Source organism: Macaca mulatta, chromosome 12 (assembly GCF_049350105.2).
Source record: "Macaca mulatta isolate MMU2019108-1 chromosome 12, T2T-MMU8v2.0, whole genome shotgun sequence".
Classification (NCBI taxonomy): Eukaryota; Metazoa; Chordata; class Mammalia; order Primates; family Cercopithecidae; genus Macaca; species Macaca mulatta.
In genome coordinates, this window is record NC_133417.1 from 90,110,330 (window position 1) to 90,129,370 (window position 19,041).

General features: G+C 31.3%; 1 long non-coding RNA gene across 1 annotated transcript; it reads right to left on the reverse strand.

Annotated features, from left to right (window-relative positions):
- Positions 1-1,280: 1,280 nt before the first annotated feature.
- On the reverse strand, positions 1,281-3,264 carry LOC114671524 (uncharacterized). The gene is made up of 2 exons (XR_003721570.1): positions 3,179-3,264; positions 1,281-1,805 (listed from the first exon to the last, which is right to left on the reverse strand). It is a non-coding gene; the product is annotated as an uncharacterized LOC114671524 (long non-coding RNA).
- Between the last annotated feature and the right edge of the window lie 15,777 nt (positions 3,265-19,041).

Here is a 19,041-nt window from a genome sequence, read left to right on the forward strand (position 1 = left end):
ACTGAGACTCAAAGCCAGCAACAGAGTGCTTTCAAGTAACAAACATTTTTTTGTCCAGACGTTTCCAGGATTTAGTAAGAATAAATCAGTCCAAACCAGTTTTAATATCCAGAAATATCAACACAGCTGTCCATGTTTGAAAACATAAGGCTCAAGGAAAAGTGGATCCTCATGGTCTGGAATTATTCATTAAGGGGGTAATGCAGCCGCTTTTTATATTCTATTCCCCAAGAAGAGAGAGTGGACTTCCTTTTCCTCAAAACCAACGAATATGGGAGTGGTATAAGAGTGTCAAATCTTAGAGGAAATGGAGACATAATATCTAAAGTTGATAAAATACTGCTCAGCACGATATTTAAAAACTGGGGCAGAACTAATTGTAGAGTGATTCAAAAGATATAAGTGGTTGCCTGGTGTTAGGGATATAGAACTGAGGAGTAGGACTGTGGGGAGGTAGATTTATATACTTGTTTTTCATTTATGCCTTTGAATATTGTTTATATTGTTTACCTATATGTATGCATATGTATGCATTGTTTTGACAAAATATGAGTTTTACATGTATATCTTTTATTTTTTATTTTTTTAAATTATACTTTATTTTCTAGGGTACATGTGCACAACGTTGCAGGTTTGTTACATATGTATACATGTGCCATGTTGGTGTGCTGCACCCGTTAACTCGTCGTTTACATGTATATCTTTAAAATAGTTGTATTTATGGAGCTTATGATAGAAGAATGAACTACTGATTAATGAAATGGAATCGTAGAGATAAGCACATCTGAGAACAATTTTTTAGATTATATTGACATAGATTATTAGCTTTACAAAGTATAACTTCTGTTCCCAAGCTTTTCAGTGGCAGAAAGTAGACCTTCTTGGAATATCCATATGTAATCTGACTGTAGAGGACTCATTTTAACCAAGTTTATAAAGCAGTGTGGTGACTAAAGCAAATAATAATGTAGTGTATATTTCAAGACAGCTAGGATAAAGTATTTGAATGTTGTCACCAAAAAGAAATGATAAATGTTTAAAGTGATGGATATGATAATTACACCAATTTTATCATTATACAATGTATAAATGCATTGAAATGTCATACTATACTCCATAATTATGTATGTACAATTATGTGTCAAAGATAAATTTAAAAATTAATTTAAAAAGCACAGAAGTACATAGAGACAATTGTCACATTTCACATTTTCTCATTGACAATTTAACAATATAATCAATCACTGTATTTTTCTATACATGTATAAACACAAGATAGCCATATTTAGTTAGTATTTAATTTGAAATAATTGCATATTCACAAAATTCACAAGCATAGCCAAAAGCCATATTTGAAGAGGAGACTGCAGAGAATATTCTGTAGAAATAAAAGACCTCAAAAATGTCAATGTTAGACAACCATGAAAGGAAAAGATGAACAAAACTCTCTTAAATTGCTGTCTCATCTTCTATCAATCAAATTCAATTGATAGAAGGATGAATCCTTCCCACTGTACTAAAATTTAGTTTCTGATCGGTACTTTGTTATTTTTTCATCATTTTAAAGAATGCCAATTTAAATTATATGACACTGCAATGTAAGTACCTGATGTGTCTAAATGATGAAACACCAATCCTTGCCAAAAATGATAAAAGAGTACATACTCAGTATTAATTGTGACAGCTACTGCAGTTCCTAGATTACAAACAGCTTTTCCTTAGTTAAAAAGTGCACCAATCGAGAAGAGGTACATTTAAAGACCTGAATTTTCTTCATGATAATTTTTAACAAGATTTTTCACAACCTGAGAACATAAAAGATGTAATTTTCATTGTCATTTTAAAACAATATTTTCCTTTTATCTTGGAATTTTTGTATTTTTGCACAATGGCTTTCATGAATACTTTAAATCTGGTCTCTAAAAGAAATGACAATTGCACCATCTGAAAAAATACTATAATTTATGAAAAAACAAACAGGCGTTTAATCACTGAATATCTGATAGATATTCCAGTACCAAACCATAAGCTGACAAAGTACATGTATGTGAAGATGTGGTACTTTGGTCTAACATGTAGCTCTGTTAGATGGTAGATGATAGATGCTATATTCTTATGTTTTGTGACTATAATGAACAGAATTTGGTTTCAGTTAATATACTTTATAGTAGATACTTTAAGTTTCAGTATTTCAAACTAACACAAGATTATTAAATTTGTCTATTATATTACAGAATAATTAAAATGAATATTTTGAATAAGGAATAGAAAAAAAAGGCATTATGATTTAACCCAGTAGTATTGAGTGAATAACTATGGACTGAAAAATGGGAGTCTTATTTTAAGGACTGGATAAAAGTAATTCTTAATATCTATTAATAGTAGGGGAATGTCCGTGGAAATATGTTTTAATACAAATGGCATTAACATATGATAAAAATAAATGCTAAATTTTCTGGCCTGATTTAATGTAGAAAAATAAAATATTGTAAATGACTAAAATACTTGCCAATGATATATCTCTATCTATCTATCTATCTATCTATCTATCTATCTATCTATCTATCTATCTATCTCTATATATTTATATGCCTCTGATGTTATTAACTAGTGCCCATTTATCTGGTTTAAATTTTGGCCTTGCGCGGTGGCTCACACCTGTAATCCCAGCACTTTGGAAGGCAGAGGAGGGCGGATCACGAGATCAGGAATTCGAGACCAACCTGGCCAATATTGTGAAACTCCTTCTCTACTAAAAATACAAAAATTAGCCAGGCGTGGTGTTGTGCGCCTGTAATCCCAGCTACTCAGGAGGCTGAGGCAGGAGAATTGTTTGAACCTGGGAGGTGGAGGTTGCAGTGAGCCGAGATTGTGCCACTGCACTGGAGCCTGGGCGACAGAGTGAGACTCTGTCTCAAGCAAACAAACAAAAAACCTAAAGCTTTTTGTGTCCATATTTCTAGTTATAAAAATGATACCTTTGTTATTTGAAAAGCAATATATGAAAACTATGTATTTGAAAGTTTTCCAGTTTTTGGTAGGATGAAGTAAATACCCTTTTATCTCTCACAGAATATAGGTATAAAACCTTGACAGAATATGTGGCACAGCTATTTGAGGACTCTGAAATGTAGACAGAAACAGACAGGTAAAGGTAGAACACTGTAAATTAAGGTACCTCCAGAACAGCAGTGTATCTGCCATTTTTATATCGTTTAGTATCTCTTGGACCAAACTTAATTCACTGGGGAACTTTACAGTGATCTGAGGGGCAAAACAAAACAAAACAAAACAAAATGTAAGGAAAAACTTAATAAAAGCTCAGAGAGAGAAGGAAAATAATATTTTGTGCTTTATTTTTATTTTTTCTCATACTATAGGTTTCTAGGCAACCCTGCAGTGGTAGTAGTGGTGACAGCAGCAGCTGCAATGATGGCAGCCTGCAGGAGCCAAGAGTGTAAGAAATGGAAACTTCTCTGTCTATTTTCTCTGGAGCTATAGATTCAGACAGTGAGGCGAAAGTCCTGCTGTCTTTCTCGTCTGCTCTCTCTCTCATTCATATCTATATCTATATGTCTATCTATATCTAATCTATATGAATATTTATATATTTATATTTACATATCTCCTTATTCCTTTTGGAATCAGAAATGGGTCAATTACAGAAGTGGTTGCATTCTGCCTGTAGGATTGAAAAAACAACAACAAGAAAACAATGGGGAAAACTGTAGAGAGGTGGCAGAGCTAGAAAAACCAATCCCATTGATAAGTTTGTGAACTACTGGGCTCACCTTTGGCCTATGCATGTAAAAATCTAATTCTAATTAGCATGCAAAAGACATTAAAAACTGAGCTAACAGATCTTTTCCCAAGTTCTTTACTAAGCTTTGCTGCATATATGGCACAGAATTGTATAGCAAAGTAACGGGTTTGAAAAATGAACTGACATTGGAACCATAGACCAGAGAATGAGGGTTAGATCTTGCAGCCTGAACCCACCCAGGTAAATTTCATAATAAAGCATGAATTTTACATTCTTCACAGGATTTTGACAAGACCCAGTGTTTAATAATGTAAAATTCAAAATGTCAAGATATAATCCAAAATTACTCAATGTATGATGAATCATAATATCAACTTGCTAGAAGAAAATGATCAAAAGATGATAGAAATGTAGGAATTATCTGACAAATACATTCAAATAAGCAAATAAAAACACTTTTGAAACAAATGTTATAATATAAAGTGTAAAAAGCACATAAAATATGAAGAAGAAAGAAAGGGTAAATTTAGAACTGAAAACCCCACTGAACAAACTCAGTGGAAGAATACAGATAAGATAGGAAAAAGTGAGTGAATGTGAAGATAGATCAATAGTTTTACTCAATCTGAACACGAGCCATAAAGAGACACAGAGAGAGAGAACAAACATTGAATAAATGTAACAAATAGACCTTTAGGGACTTGTGGAAAAAGGTCAAGAATTTGGAATTCCATAAGATTAGGCCAAGAGTATGTTGCTGAAACAATAATAAAATAAATAATAGATTGAAAGTCCTGCATTTGGTGAAAGACATAGATCTATTGATTTATGAGGCTGAATGAAACCCAAGCAGAATGAACACAAAGAAATATATGTTCAGATATATCATAAGCAAACTGCTGTAAACTTAAGTACATATCTTAAGAGGAGCCAGAGAAAAACAGTTCATTATCTATAGGGGAGCAATGATTTGAATGACCACAGACTCCTCGTTGAAAATCCTGGAGGCCAGAATAAAGGGGCCCAGCATTTTCTGAGTACTGAAAGAAAAGAGCTATCCATTCAGAGTGTTATTGAATAAAAATATACTCTGGGTCTATAATTTTTAATGTTTTAATGTTTTAATTGCAAATTGACAAATAGTTTTATATACAAATAGATGGTACAACGTGATGTTATGATTTATTAATACAAATTGGAATAATTAAATCTAGCTAATTGACATATCCATCAGTTACAATTATTTATATTCATGATTTTACGTCCATGTGTTATGTTTTTAAAAAATATATACTATTTCAGAGAATGAAAACATAAGAGGGCACCATATTTTGGCCTCTTGCGTTAACAGTAAAGGCATTAAAGAAGGGCAGAAAATTGCATATTTGAATGAGGATGCAGTTTAACCTAAGTATGATAGGCATATTACTAAACACTTTTCTATTTTTTTTTAAGTTATAGAATATATGAGAATGTCAAAAAATATAGCTATGTCAACATAATTATTTAAATAATATTGGAAAGTATTTGTATATATTTAAAGGGCAAAATTTTTGGTTTTTTTATTGTATATTGCAGAAACTGGCAACAATAATCAATTTAAAATAATTTTGGATTTCTGTATTCTATATTCACCAGAAGCTATACCAATTAAATGTTTATGTTACTCTCAATTATAAATTCAGTCTTTAATGTGTCTGTCAAAATAAACTGCTATAGAGATTTGTTAAAAATTACAAAAAATATATATATATACTCTAGGTCAATGATTCAATAAAGACATTTTCATATAAAAGAAAACTAAAACAATTTTTAGGTTGCAAAATACTCTAAAATAATCGTCCAAGAAAATTCTTCAGACAGAAGAAAAATTATACTGGAAGGAAACTTGCAAAATGCAGAATAAATTAGGAGAAGATAAAGTGTAAATATATGGTAAATACAATAGATATTTCCTCTCCTTTTGAGTTCTTTAAAATATGCTTGCAAGTTGAATACCAAAAATATATAGCACTGCCTAATGGGGGTTTCAATATGTACAGATGCAAAATATAAGATAACCAGGGCATAAAAGGAGGAAAGTAAAGTGGACTGAGTATGGTGGAAATATGTCTACATTTCAATGGAAGGGATAAAATTTTTAAATAAGCTGTGCAAAGCTATGAATGTATTTTACAATTTCTAAAGAAAAAGATCTTCAGTAGGTGAATAGATGGAATGGGAAGACATCCATATGATGAACTACTAGTCATCAATACAGGCAACAACTTGGATAGATATCAAAGGTATTCTGCTGAATGAAAGAAGACATTCTCAGAAGATTACATGCTATGTGATTCGATATCAGTGATGTTCTTGGAAAAAAATTATAATGAGGAGAACAGGTTAGTGGTTACCAGACATTACAGGAGGATGTGACTACATAAGAATAGCATAAGGGAGTTTTTTTTGAGTGATGGAAATGTTTTTTATCAATATTATATTTATATGTTTTAAAATTCGTGGAAATATATACCAAAAGTTCATCTTATTTAAAAAATAAGTCAAAAAATAAAACAATTTGTTTTAATTTAAACTTTTATTTTAGAGTCGGGGGGACATATGCAGGTTTATCAAATGGGTATATTGTGTGAGACTGAGGTTTGGGGTATGAATGATCCCATCATCCAGGTAAGTTAGCATAATACTGAATAGGAAGCTTGTCAACCCTCACACCACTCCCCACCTCCCTGCTGTAGTAGTCCCCAGTGTCTATTGTTCCCATCTTTATATCCATGTGTATGCAATGTTTAGCTCCCACTTATAAATGAGAACATGTAGTATTTGGTTTTCTATTTCATGTTAATTGGCTTAGGATAATGGCCTCCAGCCCCATCCATGTTGTTGCAAAGGACATGATTTTATTCTTGTTTATGCCTGCTTAATATTCCATGATGTATATGTAGCACATTTGCTTTATCTAGTCCACCATGGATGGGATCATCGATTGATTGCATGTCTTTGCTGTTGTGACTAGTGCTGCAATGAATGTAGGAGTACATGGGTCTTTTTGGTAGAACGATTTATTTTCCTTCGGGTATATACCCAGTAGTGGGATTGCTGAGTCAAATGGTAGCTCTGTGTTAAGTTCCTTGAGAAATCTCTAAACTGTTTTCCACAGTGGCTGAACTAATTTCCATTCCCACCAACAGTGCATAAGTGTTCTCTTTTCTCTGCAACCTAGCAGACTCTGTTATTTTTTGACTTTTTAATAATATCTCTCTCCGTCACCTTGGCTGGTGTGCAGTGGCAGCATCTCAGCTCACTGCAACCTCTGCTTCCTGGGTTCAAAAGATTCTCATGCCTCAGCATCCCAAGTAGCTGAGATTACAGGTGTGCACCGCCACGTCCAGCTAAATTTTTTTTTTTTTTTTGTATTTTTAGTAGATACCAGGTTTCGCCATATAGGCTAGGCTGATCTCGACCTCCTTGTCTCAAGTGATCCACCAGCCTCAGCCTCCCAAATTGCTGGGACTGCAGGCATGAGCCACTGCACTCCAAGTATCCTGCAGTTTTGTTTTGCATTTGTCTGATGATTAGTGATGTTGAGCATTTTTTCATTTATTTTCTGGCTACTTGTATGGCTTCTTCTGTCTGTCCTCATCTTTTGCCCAATTTTTAATGGGATTATTTGTGTTTTGCTTCTTAAGTTCCTTATAGATTCTGGATATTAGACCTTTGTCAGATGCATAGTTTTTGAACATCTTCTCTCATCCGTAGCTTGTCTGTTTATTCTGTTGGTAGTTACTTTTGCTGTGCAGAAGCTCTTTAGTTTAATTAGGTCCCACTTGTCAAATTTTGTTTTTGTTGCAATTTCTTTTGAGGACTTAGATTTTTCACATTACTCTCTCTATACTTTTAGTTAGCAAAATATAGTAGTATTTTCAATCAGCCATATGTTATTGAAGTAATTTCAATACAAAAATCAATCACATCAAAGGTCCTGTTTTATTAAAAAATATATTTTTCTTTTATTTACTAAAATACATAAATATGTAATTTCAATCTATTTCACTGTGGATCACATACATTTTTCCCTTTCACATTATTCCAAGAATAACTAGAACTATGTAGAAAATGAAAATGCCATTTCCAATAGCTCTAAATTTACACTAAAAAATTCTTTGCCTATTGACCAAACTTGTCTATTTTCATGTACAAAATATTGCAATTTGATCCGGTTTATTCTAATCAAATGGATCACATTAATGTATAATCTGATGTTATTATAGGAAACTTGAATTTTAATGAGCCCTGCTTGATTTGGATGAGTGAAGACAGGCATAACACAATTGAGTCAATTAGCAAGAATTTTGTAATCAATGTTGATTAAGAAAATGGTATGATGGTATGTGCAGAATTTGGAGGCATTCCCTGGCTTGAACATTAATATAACGGGATAAACATTGGCATTTTAATGGTAGCACATTGCTCTGAAATGAAATGATAGATGTTTTGATACATGCAAATATTAATCTATATATCTTTTATTACACATGACTGGAAATCCATTGAAAGCAGATCTAAGAATGAATAAGTTGTTCTGCTTTCATCTTCCAGTAAATCATAATTATTAAAGCTGCTATTGCTAAATATGTAATAAAATAAATTTAGAATACAGATATATAATTATCCTTATTATACTTTTTTCCTATACATCACTAATGAGTATATATCCTGGCTTTGAAATTTTGTTTGTTTCATATCATTTGCACATTATATACAGTTGCTGTTCTGTCACTGTGCAGGCCGCTTTTCCCATGGAGAAACCAATGCACTTAACTGACTTACGTTTATAGATAAAATATATGCACATGTTTTCTATCAGTTCTTTATAGCATCAGTTGTTTTCTCCTTCATATATTCACTTTCACTTTATAAGCTATATTGGAAATAATTGTATTTTGTTTTCTTTTAATGTTCTTTTAAATTATAATTTAGTTAGCCCATTATCCTGTATCACTTAATATCCTTTTATTAATGATTTTGAAACATATGATTTCATGACATAGAGCTTAATTTTGAATATAAATTTTCTTCAGTAATAAAGACTTTGAAATAATAAAAGCATTGTCTTTATAATTAGGACTCATGCCAGACCTGAGAGCAACAATTCATATTAATTAACATGACATAAAGATTTAAGAAATTAAAATATGTCAGAGTTATGTTGCTGAGAATGATGTAACAATTAAATATGTAAAATTAAAAATATGTATACAGACCAGAATAGTAAACTTATTTTGAAGGAAGAATCAACTTCTATTACATTCTGTATCTGAATAAATAACCTTCTCTCGAGTGATTGTGCCTGAGCTGATATTTTTGCGTGTAATTTAGAGTTCATCAAACAAAGGAACTGAAAATCAATTAAAATATTATCTCAAATACTAATTAGAAATAATATAATATTAAAATATTATTTCTACTCATTATTTGAAATAACATTTTCTTTCTTATGTATTATAAAATATTATAAATACAATTTTGACTATAATTATGGGCATTCTTCAGGTTAATTTCCAGAGTGACACCAGTATTATTTTGTTGTACAAAACGAAAACCGTTACATTTTCTCAGATGTTTATTGATAGGCTGATAATTTTTTCTACTCATTTAATTATTGATTAAGTGAAGAATTTTTGTGTCCAATGTTAAATTTAAATAATTAATTTTGCGAGCAGAATAATCAGAATACCTAGATGCACCTTTAATTCACATTTTTCCTAAGCTATTCTTGGAAAATCTCACCATATTATCAATGTTTATAGGAATGTTGGGTAGAATTATGATTAGTTTGAAAACCCTGAGAGTTTATAATAGAGCATCTCGTCCAGCATTGTGATAGACACTGGAATGATTTTAGGAAAAAGGAGAACAATATTTCTAACATAGAGTAGAACATAGTGTCTAAGTAATTTGCATCATGCTGAGTATCACAAAAATGGAAGTACGGTGCTACTATGAAAACATACAAAAAAGAAGTTGAATACTATTCAGTGAAAGCCTCTCTGGAGGATGTCTTACAGGCAGCATAAAGCTAGGTCTTGTTTTCCTATCCTGACTTATAAAACTGACAATCTTTGTGTTTAAACAGGTGTACAGCATTCATATTTAAAATGATAGCTCATGTGGCTGGATTAAAATATATCACTTCCTTATCTGTTTTTTCTTTATTTGCTCTTTCCTTTTTTCTTGCTTCCCTTGAGTTTAACAAGAATGTTTTATGATTTGCATGATATCCAAAATTACTCATAGCACCTTTAAAAAATGTTTTCCTTCGTTTTATTATATATGTTAAAAAATATGAGTTTACCTCCAGAGAATTTTTTTTTTTTAATGTTTTTGAGACAGGGTCTTTCTCTTTCTCTCAGGCTATAGTACAGTGGTGCTATCATGGTTCGCTGCAGCCTCCAATTCCCTGTCTCAAGTGATCCTCTCACGTCAACCTCCTGAGTAGGTGGGACCACAGGCACGTACCACCTCGCCTGGTTAATTTTTGTACTTTTTGTAGAGATGGGGTTTTGCTATGTTGGCTAGGCTACCTTCAGAGAATATTATACCACTACACATATGTAAAGATATTATAACTATTATAATTTCCAATTCTTCCTCTCCAGGCCTTTACCATCATTGTCGTGTATTTTATTATATGTATATTATAAAGACAATAACTGTTACCATTCTTCTGTAAACATTCAGTTATCTTTTAGAATAATTAAAATCATAAAAACAGTTTTATTTCACCTTTATTTATTCCATTTTGCATGCCTTTTAATTCTTAGTTTTTATCTCAGTTTATGTGACCTATGTCATATTTATTCTACTTGAAGAGCTTCCTTTAACATTTCTTGTAGAGTAGGTCAGCTGATAGTTCCTTCCCTCAGTTTTTGTTTATCTAAGTTTTATTTCTGTTTGACTTTTGAATATTATTTTTATAGAACATTCTTCAAATTTCTGCTTGACTCCATTCCTTTGTAGATAGGAGTCTTGTTCTCTGATTTTCTTCAAGATTTCCTCTTTAACTTTGATTTTCAGCAATTTGAATATGATAGTTATGATTTCCTTCTTGGTATTTATTCTGCTTTTTTTCTTTGAGATTTATGGGTTTGCAGTTTAATGTCTATCACAATTTTGAAAAATTTCCTGCCATTAATTCTTCAAATATTTTTTGTTTCCATTCTCCTTTCTTCTGCTTTGGCTATAGTGATCGCATGTGTCTCAGACCATTTGATACTGTCACACACTTTTGTATATTCTCTTCTGTTTTCCTTTTTTTTTTTTCTCCTTGCATTTCTATTTGAGTAATCTCTATTGACCTGTCTTCAAGTGTAATAATTTTTTTCTCTCTGCTCCATCAAGTCTACTGGTGAGCCTGCAGAAGGCTGTATTTCTATTATGGTGTTTTGATTTCTAACATTTCTACTTTCTTAATTTTTAATAATTTCCATTTCTGTCCTGGAAGTATCTGTGTGATTGTGTATGATGTCAAATTTTTCCATTAGAGCCTTTAACATATTTATCATTGTTATTTTAAACTCTCTGTCTCATCATGCCAATATCTCTTTCATATCTGATTCTGGTCATGATAATAATTTTGTCTTTTCAGCCAATGTTTATTCTTACCTTTTTACATACCTCATAAATGTTTGTTTGAAGCAAGGCATGTTGTGAAATATATAGAGTTAAGTGAGTTTGAAAGTGAGTACACTTTTTCTTTTGTTAGGTCTTAATGTAAGGGTATTGCACAACTCCTTAGTCAGAGGTTGGACTTGGTATAAAGTTTTTACTGTCATGATTACTCTCAGTGCACTAGAAAATTCAAATTGTGCTAGTCATTTCTGGTGTTTAAAGTTTGAGCAAATTTGTGATTTCTCCTCTCTGGTTTATTTAATTATCCTCATTTTTGACTTTAGGTGTTCCTTTTATGTTGTTTCCAAGAGAGAATCTGTTTCTTGCTGCTTCTCCACTTGTATTCCACTGTTACTTTTATTCAATGCTTGCTTGAGTGATGGAGTGTGTGTATGTGTGCATGTGTGTGTGTGTGTGTGTGACATGGTGGCAGGCATGTTATCTGATGTTTTGATTAACCTTCAATCTTAGTTAGGTATTATAAAAGTGGATGTCAGTGATACAGCTCACAAAAGTGTTTCTTTCCCTTGATCAGAGGGAGTGTTGAGCCTAACATCTATTATTATTCTTCACCTAAAAGTAGAGATTTTTGTTTGTCTGTTTTTGTTTTGTTTTTCTATCCACACCTCCCTCATTTGTACTCCTTTACTACCTTTGCTATCAGGCTACAAATTTTGTTACCCTTCCTTCAGTAGGGTAGAGTTTAAATTATTAGTAGAGACAGGTGAGATGGGTCTGGGTAGTTTTGGCAGGAGCTACTGCTCCCATCATCCAGCCAACACGATGGTGGAAGCTTTTACTTAACTCTCTCTCAGAGTGAATGGTGAGATATCTTGAGGAAAGTCTGTAAGATACTGCAAACCCCTTATGTCAGTGGCCCGCAGGGAATCTTTACACTTTCACACTAACCTACATCCAAGATTTGGCCATTTGGTAAAAATGTCTAGCTGGATCTTCCTATTGCCATATGTTTCAGGTAAGCACATATCTGAGTAGTGTTTCTCCCTGTAAGCACTTACCTGTCTCCAAGTTTTCAATTAGTTCTTTGGATTACAACTACAGATCTCTGATGGGCTGAAGAAACACCATTAACTGGCAGTTTTTCCAATGTTTTCTTCTGGTGGTATGAGCGAAAACAATGTTCTTCCTAGCTCTCCATTTTGAGCTGAAGCAAAATATGCATATTGTGGCAGTTTTATTTCCTAACGTAATCATTTCCAACTGGACATCAACTGTTTCCAAAAAACTTTTGAAGCAACAGAGAGGTTGTAAAAAAAAAAATGTTCAATAACCCATAGAAGTATTTACACTAGACGCAGAGTGGTCCTTTCTCAATTTCATATGCAACTATTTAACCACATTTCCAATATATTGTCCTCAGTAGGTACTGTTTATTAAAAAAAAAAGTAATTCCCATTCATCAGGAAAACATAATATGCTTTAGTTGTTATAATGAATAATGTAACATTTTTGTTATTTGTTTTTCATCTTGTTTCACATATTCAGTCTTAGAGAAATAATTGCATACAGGAAAATTGTATCTGCTGTAGGTTAGATTTATTAACATACCTTTAAACCTTTTAATCAATTTATATTTCATTTGAAAAAGTCAATAAATTAACTTTAATCTACTGCTAATTTGCTTTTATTGAAATGCATATAACTTGTTATTGCAGCAAATATCAGTGACATTTTTAGAATCATAATGAAGAGATTTCAAATTACTTAGAATTCTTATTAGATTGAATGTGAGACCATATGAGAATATGCTATAAACTAAGATGATTTATTTTTAATTTAACTTAATATGTTGCTAAACTTAAAGCACTAGGGCTTAACAATTAGTTTCAAAATTTTAAATATGCCTAAAAAGTTAAATTATATATATAATCCTAGGAGAGATTTATTTTATATTAAGATACTCATTTATTTATAATTGTACTTAATTTAACATTGAGAAGCAAAGGAATTTATTAGAAATGCCATAGTAAATTGTGCAGTGTCTAAAGCTCAAGTGGTTTGGGTTGACATATTATATTTATCTCTATCTCTACCCCTATCCTTAACTATATCTATCTCTATCTCTATAGCTATGCCTGTACCTATGCTATATCTAGCACTTAGCTACCCAAACATAGACAGGTTTCTTAAATATCCCTATCTCCATAGGAATAGTTCATATCCTCACTTATAAAATATCCCTCTCTCTATAGCTGTTTAATCTCTTTAGGGATATTTAAGAATCTTGTTCATGTTTGAGTAGCCATTTAGTGCTAGATATCTACTTTATAGTTTTGTGAGATTAAATAATTTAATTCATAATAAGCACTTATAAATATCTTCATTAGACAGCTATCATGCTATTTTATTAGTCAGAATTTCTCAACTCCTTAGTATATGTAAAGTTCTGTGGTAAAGTATTCAGTATCAAAAACAAGAATTAGAAATAACTGTGTTTTGTTAAAATGCAAAACATATGATAGACACTTCATAAATTTTACCTTCTCTTTTCACAACCCTGATAGGCAACTTTGAGATGCCTAGTTGGAAGTAAGTGGTAGTGATTTGATTCAAACCCAGGTTCTCAAGAATTCAAAGATTTTTTTTTAACATGTCAGGTGGCTATGGGTGAAATGATTGGTGCTGACCATCACTATTTTTTACCTTTTCTTTCTCAAATAACTCAGCTACTGGAGTTCTATTAGTCTGGACATCTTACTGCAGGAGATTTGGCTGGTCTTTTATAGAGCTTCACCGTATTTCCAAGATTCAATGACTGTAATCTTGCTCTTTTCTCTCTACAAAGTAAATTAAGTGGGCAGTTTTAGTTTCCAAAAATATTACTGCTGTGAAGTACCTATATATCTTGATTAAATACCTAAGTATGCATGCTTAGTAAAGTATGCAAATAATTATTTTGGCCCATGATTCTTTGTTTATATAACACCAGAATAGTTCTCTAAGTAATTAGCTAATGTATACTTGTTCATCCAAAGAAATTAATTGAGCAATCACAATGCTGAGTGAGTTACACATTGTCGATTATGGAGAGAAACTGATAAAAGAGAAAAAGAATGATGCATCAACATTTGAATTTTGTAGGGTTGAATGAGTTGAGCTTTCTTTTTATTTTAAAATGCAAAAAAGCGTAGAAAAAATATCAAGCATTCACACAAACACAAGTAAGTTTGAATATCTCATCTCATTTTCTTCCAATTACCAATGCAATTAAAGAACCTCTTATTCCATAACTAGTCCCAAGAAATAAGTATTGTTTTCTATATTATTGCAAAATTTTAAATATTTTTATTTATTACTTATATACCATCCTAAACCTTGTTTAACTTTATGTTTTTGAGAACTATCTTGATTGATATTCCAGCCTTTGTTAATCTGTTGACAGGTATCTAAACCCCCAATTACTAAAACTTCTACTCTGGTTACTTGAGATTGTATAGATTTCATCATCTTTCTCCTTTCTCCAACTTGGACCCAATCTCTGTACTATGGATTTTATTTATTTATTTATTTACTTTTTCAGCTATACATTTAAATTTAAGCATAGCATATTTATTGTTTCTTTATACTTAGAATGGTTTGCATGTGGGAGGAGGAATTTTATCTATAATAATTCCCTCTTACTGCTTGGAATTGGGCATCATTTAAAAATATTTACTGTAGCACTATTGGGAGATACTGAACAAATGCATGGTCTCTGAACACAAGAGGTAAAATTGGCAGCTACGAAGATAAGAATTACCTACATATATTTTCCTTTCCAAATAAATTCATTTCATGATTTTTAGAAATCAATGTAGTGTTAGCAGGAGAAAAATATAGGGGAAATCAGAGGCATTCTTAGGAAGAAGTATTGACTCAAACTCTGGAAGTGAAAGAAATTTGTTTTTCTTATATGTGTATATATTATAAACCAAAATAGAATCTTAGCTTACTTTGTAATTTTCATATAGCAGAAAATATTAAGCTCAACATAGCATATTAAAAAAAATTTAAACAGCATAAAGCCTCAACTAATGTGCTTAATGTTAGACTCAATGACAAATATTTTTATAAAAATGTGTTTAAATTGTAACGTGGGTTATATATTTATATCTTTTAGAAAATGCTGACTATATAAGGTAAAACAATATTAATTTTATAACTCAGAAACTTTCTCTTCATAATATGATTGATTTGTAATTTAGAAATTTATTCATAAAATAGAAGACACAGCTTCTATTTTGCACTTGGAATAATTTGCTATCTGGGATTCCATATTTTTAGATTGGGCAATATATAAACATACTAAATTTGATATATTATACATGCATATTTAAATTATGAAACTGAAGTATGCATTCACCATAAAATATCTGTTAACAAGAATAAGAGGAAAGTATGTAATTCATTCTTCTTCACACTGAGCAATCTTTATCTTCATAATATTGAGATTTTTTTATTTGTAGTGCATAAAAACACTTTTATCCTGAATTTTATTTGTTATTACATAGTTTTCATATATATAATTTTGGCTTTTATATTCATTTTATTTTTTGATAAAAATTCACAGAAATAAAATTACTGGCTGAAATGTTATTATTATATGTGGAAGAGCTTGAATGACTGAAACACTTTTCTGAAAATCCTTTAGCAACTTATACTTGACCAGCACTATAAAATAAACAAGTTTTGTTGCAGACCACATAAGTAAAATTTTATTTCATATGTTTTTGATTACTAGTAAGGTTCAACAGTCATCTGTCACTATCTCTCTCCTATACTACTTCCTTTCTTAGAAACACACTGAGCTTCTAATTCATGTGATTTTATAGAAAAGCTCTTTACTCATGGCTAATTTATATTCCTCAAGATGATCCTTACCTGTGAATTTGGTAATTTTGCTGTGTAGTGAATTGTATGGTTATAAAATGTACTTGTCAATCAAATGTACTAATTAAGAATGATATTCTCATATTTTGAAGAGTTCTCATGGGTCAACTAAGAATTTGCCTTAGCAGCTATTAATCATAAATATTCCCCGATGACACGGTGAAGATATCAAAGTATTACACAATTTATATATTATATAAATATTCATATCACTGAAATAAAAGCTAACTAGTTGTTCTTTATTGCAGACTTTTAATAACTATTTCTGTACCTTGACATCATTAGTTTGTTATATAGTCTCATATTTGTATTATTGCTTTAAGCTAATAACCAGACAACTATAATTTTGATAATGGAAAATAAAAGGCAAAAATAAAAGAAAAGCACGGGCCTGTATATTAGTTCAAATTGTATTACTTCACCATTCTGCGAATTGTATGACAGTCTATCTTCTCTAAGAAATTGCTACGAGGTGTTTACTAATTATTAGCATAAAAGTCACTATAATTTTTCAGGTTATAATTAGTTATGGTGACTGATTCAGTTGAAGGACTCAGCTATCAGCTGTCTTAGATTATAAATGCAAGATATTATTTGCTCTCTTCCAGTCAAGGCAATTCATTAGTTATGCTGTTGGACAGCAGCTGTACCCTTTGAGATGTGATTTATTCAGATTCCCTCAATATTACTGCGGAAGCATGGGGAGATAAGTGATTTGATGAGGCTGTGTATTTACTGTCAAATGCCATTATGTTTTGAATGTGCATTAACATTGATAGGAAGTTTGTGTTTTAAAGGCAAAGGATTAAGTCAAATGAAAAAAATTCCAGAAAATCCAAGTGTACACAATCATATCGCCTATAAGCATACATTTTTACAGAATATTATAAAAATTATCAAAATGCCACTTTGCTAATTTGTTCATTTATTGTGAATAGCAGATACATTGGTTAAAATATAAACATAGAAGACACACTCATTGGAAATATAAGTTGTCAAATCTTTATCCACTGAAAATAACTGTAATTGTCCTATCATTGTAATGATTTAATTTATGTTTATTTTATAAAAGAATATATAAAAGAGAAATTTGACTTGGAATAAACTGTGAATTTAAAATGTCCTCTTGAAGTTTGAATGAACAAATCACATGCTTACAGTGTTTTTCCAACATTTACCTATAAAGTAACTGAAGAAAAATATTACCAGAATATATATCCTACTAATATATGTGTATATATGTGTATATATATGTGTATATATATGTGTATATATGTATATATGTACACGCACACACACATATATATAATTTCCAGTGGCTAGAGGCTTGAAACAAATGCATTGCAGTGATGTTCCAAAATTTTGTCATTGTAATATTTTTCATCAATTTAGATTTTTAATATATATAGCTTATACATAGCATATACATACTCTTCTAAATATATGTATGTGTATACATATATACACACATGTATGTGTATACATATATATACACATATACATACACAACTTACCTCATTTAAGAGTGCTTCTGAGGTCCCCTTCTGCTTTTCTTCTTTCAGACCCTCCCACCTGTGAGGTCTTGCTGAGTTTCTGATGCCTAAATATCTATGTGACTATGTTTTTTCAAAAAAAAAATAAACACAATTTTATTATGGTAAGAACACTTTACATGAGCTCTATCTTTTTAATAAACTTTAAGTGTACAATACATTATTGCTGATTATAAGTACAATATTGTACAGCAGATCTTTTTTTAAACCATTGATCTAGCCTAGTGCTTATGTAACAGAAACAGAAAGTTAGTGTTGGCTATTGCAGTCACATAGAACATGAAACAGCCAATGCTCAAATCTGAGCCTTTGGAGTCTATGCTCAAAGCTCATGACATTCTTACAGGTTCCTTCAAGAAGAAAAGAAATGTTCCAATGACCATATATTCAGTATCCTATTAAGGAATGCAAACTGATGATTTGGCCATGGCTGTAACTACAAAATATAACAGTTCTATGTAGAATAGTTATGAAAGTATATTTCCCTTATATTTATTAAGTTTATTTACAAATGATTTTCCCAGCATAATTCAGATTTTTTTTTCTTTTCACAAGATCGATCACTGTCAGTTTCAAACAATCTGGAGAAATAAGCCAAATGACAAAAGGTGAGGGGCACAGGAAGCAGGAAGAAGCAAAGAGAGATAAAGAGAATTGCTTAGGTTAGGACTTAGAGTTTGGCAATACCAACAGCAACCACCACAAGACCGAAATCTAAGGTAAACTTCTACAAACATTAGTTATAGACCTTTCCACATTCAAAAAGCTGAACTAAGAAATTTGAATGCAATATGGTCTTAAATGTGTACTTTCTGGAGGAGGAAACATACATAAATATTTACAATACAGTAAAACGAGAACCTAAAAGTTGGTGAGAGATATAGAAAACGGCAATTAATTCATCCTGAGGTTGGAGAGTAGGGTTATTTTTGAACTAGGCCTTGAAGAAGGAATAAACATTACATAAAGAGAATAAGGATAATGGGCAGTGAAATGCTCCAGGCAGAAAGACAGTCATTCTCAATTAAATATTAAATATCTATCTTTTTAGAAGTCATAATTGTAATAAAAGCTAACATGTAAATCTTTGGTATGTGCCAAGCACATATATAACTTACATTTTTAATCATTTGCGAAGGACTGTTTTTTTTTATTGACTAACTC